The sequence below is a fragment of the Triticum urartu genome, chromosome 6A (genome assembly GCF_056163025.1).
Source record: "Triticum urartu cultivar PI428250 chromosome 6A, HENAU_Tu73, whole genome shotgun sequence".
Lineage (NCBI taxonomy): Eukaryota > Viridiplantae > Streptophyta > Magnoliopsida > Poales > Poaceae > Triticum > Triticum urartu.
In genome coordinates this window covers 294,061,106-294,067,159 of record NC_141878.1, presented here as the reverse complement: position 1 = coordinate 294,067,159, position 6,054 = coordinate 294,061,106, and the positions used below count along the sequence as shown (strand labels likewise).

General features: G+C 50.0%; 1 non-coding gene across 4 annotated transcripts; it reads left to right on the top strand.

Annotated features, from left to right (window-relative positions):
* Positions 1 to 506: 506 nt before the first annotated feature.
* LOC125517212 (uncharacterized) lies at positions 507 to 2,637 on the top strand. Of its 4 annotated transcripts, none has more exons than XR_015608113.1 (3): positions 507 to 710; positions 855 to 1,129; positions 1,216 to 2,637. It is a non-coding gene; the product is annotated as an uncharacterized LOC125517212 (transcript). The 4 variants fall into 4 exon arrangements; XR_015608111.1 differs by having other exon boundaries at positions 507 to 1,129; positions 1,216 to 1,322; positions 1,417 to 2,637; XR_015608112.1 differs by having other exon boundaries at positions 507 to 1,129; positions 1,216 to 1,537; positions 2,410 to 2,637.
* The last annotated feature ends 3,417 nt before the right edge of the window (positions 2,638 to 6,054 follow it).

Sequence of the window (6,054 nt, the reverse complement as noted above, 5' to 3'; positions counted from 1 at the left end):
TACATTGAGGTCTTTTGTGACGACTCGAGACCGACGCTCAAGACGGCTTCCATGTTTTTCGTTGTCGTCGTGTGTTTCATTTTCTTGCTCTATTTTATTTTTTCATTTTCATCATGGCATCATTTGCATTACATCGGCACTCCCTTGCCGTCATTTTTCAAACTTGCATCCACTCGTAGTTGTCGCTTCTTCCTTGTCTCTGTTAACCTTCTCTCAGATCAACCGGATTGCCATGGTCTCTGTCTTCTCTGAGCCCATCAAACCGCCTTGCCTCCATGGCCTTTTGTCAACCCTTCGCGCGCGTCTGAAAGTTGTCCCGAACCTGACCCGAGGAGTCGCGGCCAATGGGTCTGGATCATCCCCAAACATCCCTAAAATATCTCCGATTTCTTCTTGGCCGTTTGATTACGACCGATGGGTCCGATTAGCCCCTACCCAAAAATCCACATGCTATAAATAGTAGTCTAACCCTAGTCCTAGTCCCAGGATCAGTCCCATCCATCCACCGAAACCATCAGCAGCCGCCGCCTGACAAGCTCCCACATTTTCCTCGCGTGGCCAGACAACCCCCTCTCACCTTCTTCCTTGGGATCGCTCCCGATCCAAAATCCATCGGCCAACCACCTTCTCCTCGATCCAAATCAAAACACTCTCCCTGGTTTTCCCCAATGAGTCTACCACAGCCCGAGTCGTCCTCGATCCAGATCGAGGTGAGCCGTCCGCGCGCTCCATGCACCTCACGCCTCCTCCCCTGCGCCTCGACGTTGCTGGAGACCAGCTCCCCTACTCCTTTCTCTCCTCTCTCTCTCTCTCTCTTACGCAATGAAGCTCTCCCCTTGTTCTCTTCTTCACAGGGAACCGAGCCCCCATGGCACCGCCGCCTCGTCCCCACTGTCCTTCATCTCGTTGCCACCCTGGCCTCCTCCGCCCTCACCGGAGTTCGTGCCAAGTACAGCGCGGCCACCGCCCCTGCTTCGCAGCAAGCCGCTGCCCCACGTTAACCTGCTGCTCGTCCTCAAGGTCGCCGGCATGGGTCTCGCCAAGCCATCGCCCGTTCGTCCCCGTCGGAGCCATGAAGTCGCCCGTACGAGACCTCGTCTGCCTCCCCTGCAACACTCATCTTCTGCCGGTGAGCAGCACCAGTCGGGTCCTTCTTCATTCTCCCCACCGTACCTCCTCTCCACTATGAAACTCTATTTCGCGTTCTTCCTACAGAAACTCGAGCCTCCACCGTCGCCCTCTGCATCTCGCTGCATCCCGCGCCTCGATCTTCCCCAAGACCGGCAGGATTCATCTTCCCTCGCCCGGATCCACCCGTTCTGGTCGGTTCCCGCCGACCCCATCGCCAGAACCTCCCCTGGCGCCATCTTCTGCATCGCCATGAACCTGATGCTGCTTCTGTTCTTCATTCTTCAGTAATGAACAACAGCAACTCGAGCCGCTCACCCCTCTGCTTCACACGCTGGACCGCCAAGTCCCTCCTGTGCACCAAGGCCCAGTGCGCCCCTCTCCTCTCAGTTGTGGGCCTCAGCCCAGGGTGAGATCCCCACAGCCCCTCCTCTCTGTTGGCCCAACATGCACCAGTTTCAGCCCAGCTCTATTTTTTTCCGTCAGCGATTTTACCTATTTCCAGAGAACTGCATATTTACAGATCGACCCCTATTGTTCATGCATTTAATAACTTCTAAACCATGCATCGGAATTAAACAAACTTTATATGTAAAATTCTTAGAATTTAGTCTAGTTTCATAATATGCCACTTTCATCCATGTTCAAACTGTTAAACTTGTTGTTTCCATTAATTTGCTTAAATAACTTGTTAAAATGGTTTATTTCATAACTAATTAACTGTAGCTCCAAATTAAATAAACTATATATGTAAATGGGGTGTAAACATGCATAGATTAACATGGTGACATTACTTTGCATGATTAACAACTCTAAAATTGTGTGTAGGGCATAACTGTACCAAATTCAAAATATGCACATGGGGATTTTCCGGAATTGTTGTTTGTCATTCCGGCCTCATTTAAACTTGCCTAAATAGTAGATTTATTATGCTTCACCTCTTGCCATGTTAACCAACATTTAATTTGATGAGTAGCTTAAACGAGAACGAACGAAATAATTGAATGTGGTGTTTCGTCAATATGCAACTTGTTGCATATTGAGCTCCAATTAACTTGTAGTATTTTTTGTTGCACTTTGGCATGCCATGCCTCATTAAACCGGACATGCATCATACTTGCTTGTGCATCATGTCATGTTTATGTTATGGTTGTTTACTACTCCCTCCGTCCCATAATGTAAGACGTTTTTTGACTGTAGTGTAGTGTCAAAAAACGTCTACATGATGGGACAGAGGGAGTATGTTGTTTGCTTCTTTCCAATGTTGCTTCTTCTTGATAGTTCCGGTTACGTTGCGATTGTGAGGACCCGTTCGACTACGTTGGTTCGTCTACTTCATGGATTTGGTCTTCTTGCTAGCGGGATTTCAGGCAAGATGCCCGTCACCTTGGATCTCACTACTATCTTTGCTATGCTAGTTGTCTCGATGCTATCGCTATGTCGCACTACCTACCACTTGTTTATCAAGCCTCACAATATGCCATGATAAGCCTCTAACATTTTCCACCATCCTAGAAGACCGTTGTTTGGCTATGTTATCGCTTTGCTCAGCCCCTCTTATAGCGTTGCTAGTTGCATGTGTACTGGCAGGTTGTTCCATGTTGGGACATGGATATAATGGATATCATGGGATATCATAATATCTCTTATTTAATTAATGCATCTATATACTTGGTAAAGGGTGGAAGGCTCGGCCTTTCGCCTGTTGTTTTGTTCCACTCTTGCCTCCTTAGTTTCCGTCATACCGGTGTTATGTTCCTTGATTTTGCGTCCCTAACACGATGAGGGTTTATGGGCCCCTCTTGACAGTTTTCTTTGAATAAAACTTCCAGCAAGGCCCAACATTGGTTTTACCATTTGCCTAATAACAACTAAAACTTGCATAGGGACCCGCCGGCACCCGAGGTCTCTAAATTACCCCCGGTCCAGTGCTCCTTATGAGTGTTGGTCCACCTACCTAGCAGTCGGCGGTGCCGCCTCGGGGCAACTCGATGGTATTTTGGCTACCGTCCACTTAGCATAGACGGTGTTGTCCTGAGAACGAGATACGCGCAGCTCCTATCGGGGTATCGACGCACCGGGTGGTCTTGCTGGTTTTGTTTTACCATTATCGAAATGTCTTGTGCACCGGGATCCCGAGTTTGATCGGATGTCCAGCAATGGAGGATTGTCTCCGCAGATCGTGAGCTTGTCATGGGCTAAGTTGGGACACCGCCGCAGTGTTTAAACTTCCGAGGGCCGTGCCCGTGGTTATGTGGCAGATGGGAATTTGTTAATATCCGGTTGTAGTGGACTTGAACGAAACTCAATTAATATACAACAACCGCGTGAGTAACCGTGACGGTCTCTTTTCGACGAGGTTCGGGAAGAGAACACGGTTGGTTATGTTTGAACGTAAGTAGTTCAGGATCACTTCTTGATCATTACTAGTTTGCGACCATTGCATAGTTTCTCATATTACTCTTGTACTCGTAAAGTTAGCCACCATATAATGCTTAGTCGCTTGCTGCAACCTCATCACTTATCCATTCCATACCCATTAAGCTTTGCTAGTCTTGATACCCATGCTAATGGGATTGCTGAGTCCTCGTGGCTCACAGATTACTACAAAAATAGTTGCAGGTACAGGTAATGCGATGATCTGACGTGAGAGCGATGCTTGACTGCTTTTGGAGTTTTTCTTCTTCGATCAAGAGATAGGTTCCGTGTTGGGGAGTGTCAGTGTCAAAACCGGCGGATCTCGGGTACGGGGTCCCGAACTGTGCGTCTAGGCCGGATGGTAACAGGAGGCAGGGGACACAATGTTTTACCCAGGTTCGGGCCCACTTGATGGATGTAAAACCCTACGTCCTGCTTGATTAATATTGATGATATGGGTAGTACAAGAGTAGATCTGCCACGATATTAGAGAGGCTAAACCCTAGAAGCTAGCCTATGGTATGATTGTTATTCGTCCTATGGACTAAAACCCTCTGGTTTATATAGACACCGGAGAGGGCTAGGGTTACACAGAGTCGGTTAAAATGGGAGGAGATCTACATATCCGTATCACTAAGCTTGCCTTCCACGCCAAGGAAAGTCCCATCCGGACATGGGACGAAGTCTTCAATCTTGTATCTTCATAGTCCAAGAGTTCGGCCAAAGGTTATAGTCCGGCTATCCGAACACCCCCTAATCCAGGACTCCCTCAGTAACCCCTGAACCAGGCTTTAATGACGACTAGTCTGGCGCGCAGATTGTCTTCGGCATTGCAAGGCGGGTTCCTCCTCCGAATACTTGATAGAAGATTTTGAACACAAGGATAGTGTCCGGCTCTGCAAAATAAGTTCCACATACCACCGTAGAGAGAATAATATTTTCGCAAATCTAATTTGCTGACTTGTTTTGGCAGCATGACGTTATGTCATGGCCCGGTGATTATTCAAACCCTTTCCTTTAACTAGCCCCGCACATAACTCGAGGAAGTTTTTTGACACGTCTTGTCAAAGCAGAGATCGTGTCCCCTTATTACGGGATTCTCATCAATACGGGCGTGGGTAACCCAACCGCGCCATCGATTACGGCGCTTGTTGGATAAGGGAGTTTTACCAGCCTAGTGGGGACGCTTAGTTTCGTCCGCCCATATAACGGGATAAGGATTCACCTTTCCATCCATGCCTTCTTCCTCCTTTGCTCATCCGTTTTCGCACACTCGAGCTCTAGCGCCCAAGTCCGCACTTCCCACCTCAACCTTCTCCAACCATGTCCGGAGCGGGAGGCAGGTGGATGGTCTCCTCCGTCATGGAGGGAGACATCAAGAAGCTGAGGAGAGCCGGATACCTGCCCGACGACATCGCGCACCGGCTCTCAGATGAGGGGCAGCTCATCCCCACCCTCGTGCCCCATGAGAGGGTAGTGTTCCTTACCCATTTCCTCCGCGGACTCGGATTCCCTCTCCACCCATTCGTCCGGGGTCTCACGTTCTACTATGGCCTGGATTTCCACGATCTGGCCCCGAATTTCATCCTCAATATCTCGGTGTTTATCGTCGTGTGCGAGGCCTTCCTCTGCATCAAGCCCCACTTCGGCTTATGGTTGAAGACCTTCAATGTCAAGTCGAAGGTTGTGGGTGGCCGCCAGGCGGAGTGCGGATGCGCCATGGTGGGAAAGATGCCCAACGTTACATGGCTCGAGGGCTCCTTTGTGGAAACCATAAAGGGGTGGCAATCGGGGTGGTTCTACATCACCGAGCCTCGTGACCCTGCATGGGCAGCGGCCCCAAGTTCCGATCTGGCATCCCCACGCGGCTCACCTCCTGGAAAGAGAAGGGCCTGTCCTGGGGTAGTTCGGGAGAGATGACCGGACTCCAAACATGTATTCAAAACATGGTGAACAAGAAGCTCAAACTTGTCAACGTGATCCAGGTCATGCTCTACCGTTGGATCCTCCCGTGCCAACAACGGGACTTCAACTTGTGGGAGTTCGACGCGGCGCAGCACCGAACTCTGAACTGGCTCTTCGACACAACTCACAAAGATGCCTGGAGGGTGCTATTCAAAAGCACCGAGGTCCCCCCTCCCATTACTGAGGATCGCGGATTCAGCGCGAAGCGCCAGGCCAGTGCGGTAAGCTGTTTTACCTTTCACAGGATACTTATTTTTTATAGGTTGACTCCATGCGGGATCTAAACTCCCGAACCTTTGATAGGACTGGCAGGAGACGGCCGGACAAATCGACTGTCCGGCTCCTTTGCCCGAAGGCCCAGCGGACGCTCTTCTAGCGAAGATGCTGACTCCGGCTCCTTATACGGTGCTGGAGAAGACCAAGAAGGCCAAGGGAACCCGAACGAGTTCCCGACGCCAGGCGTCGTCGGACCCATGGTCCGATGACTTTGCGGCGCACTCCTCCCCCGAGGACGAGGAAGAAGAAGAAGAAGATGCTCCCCCT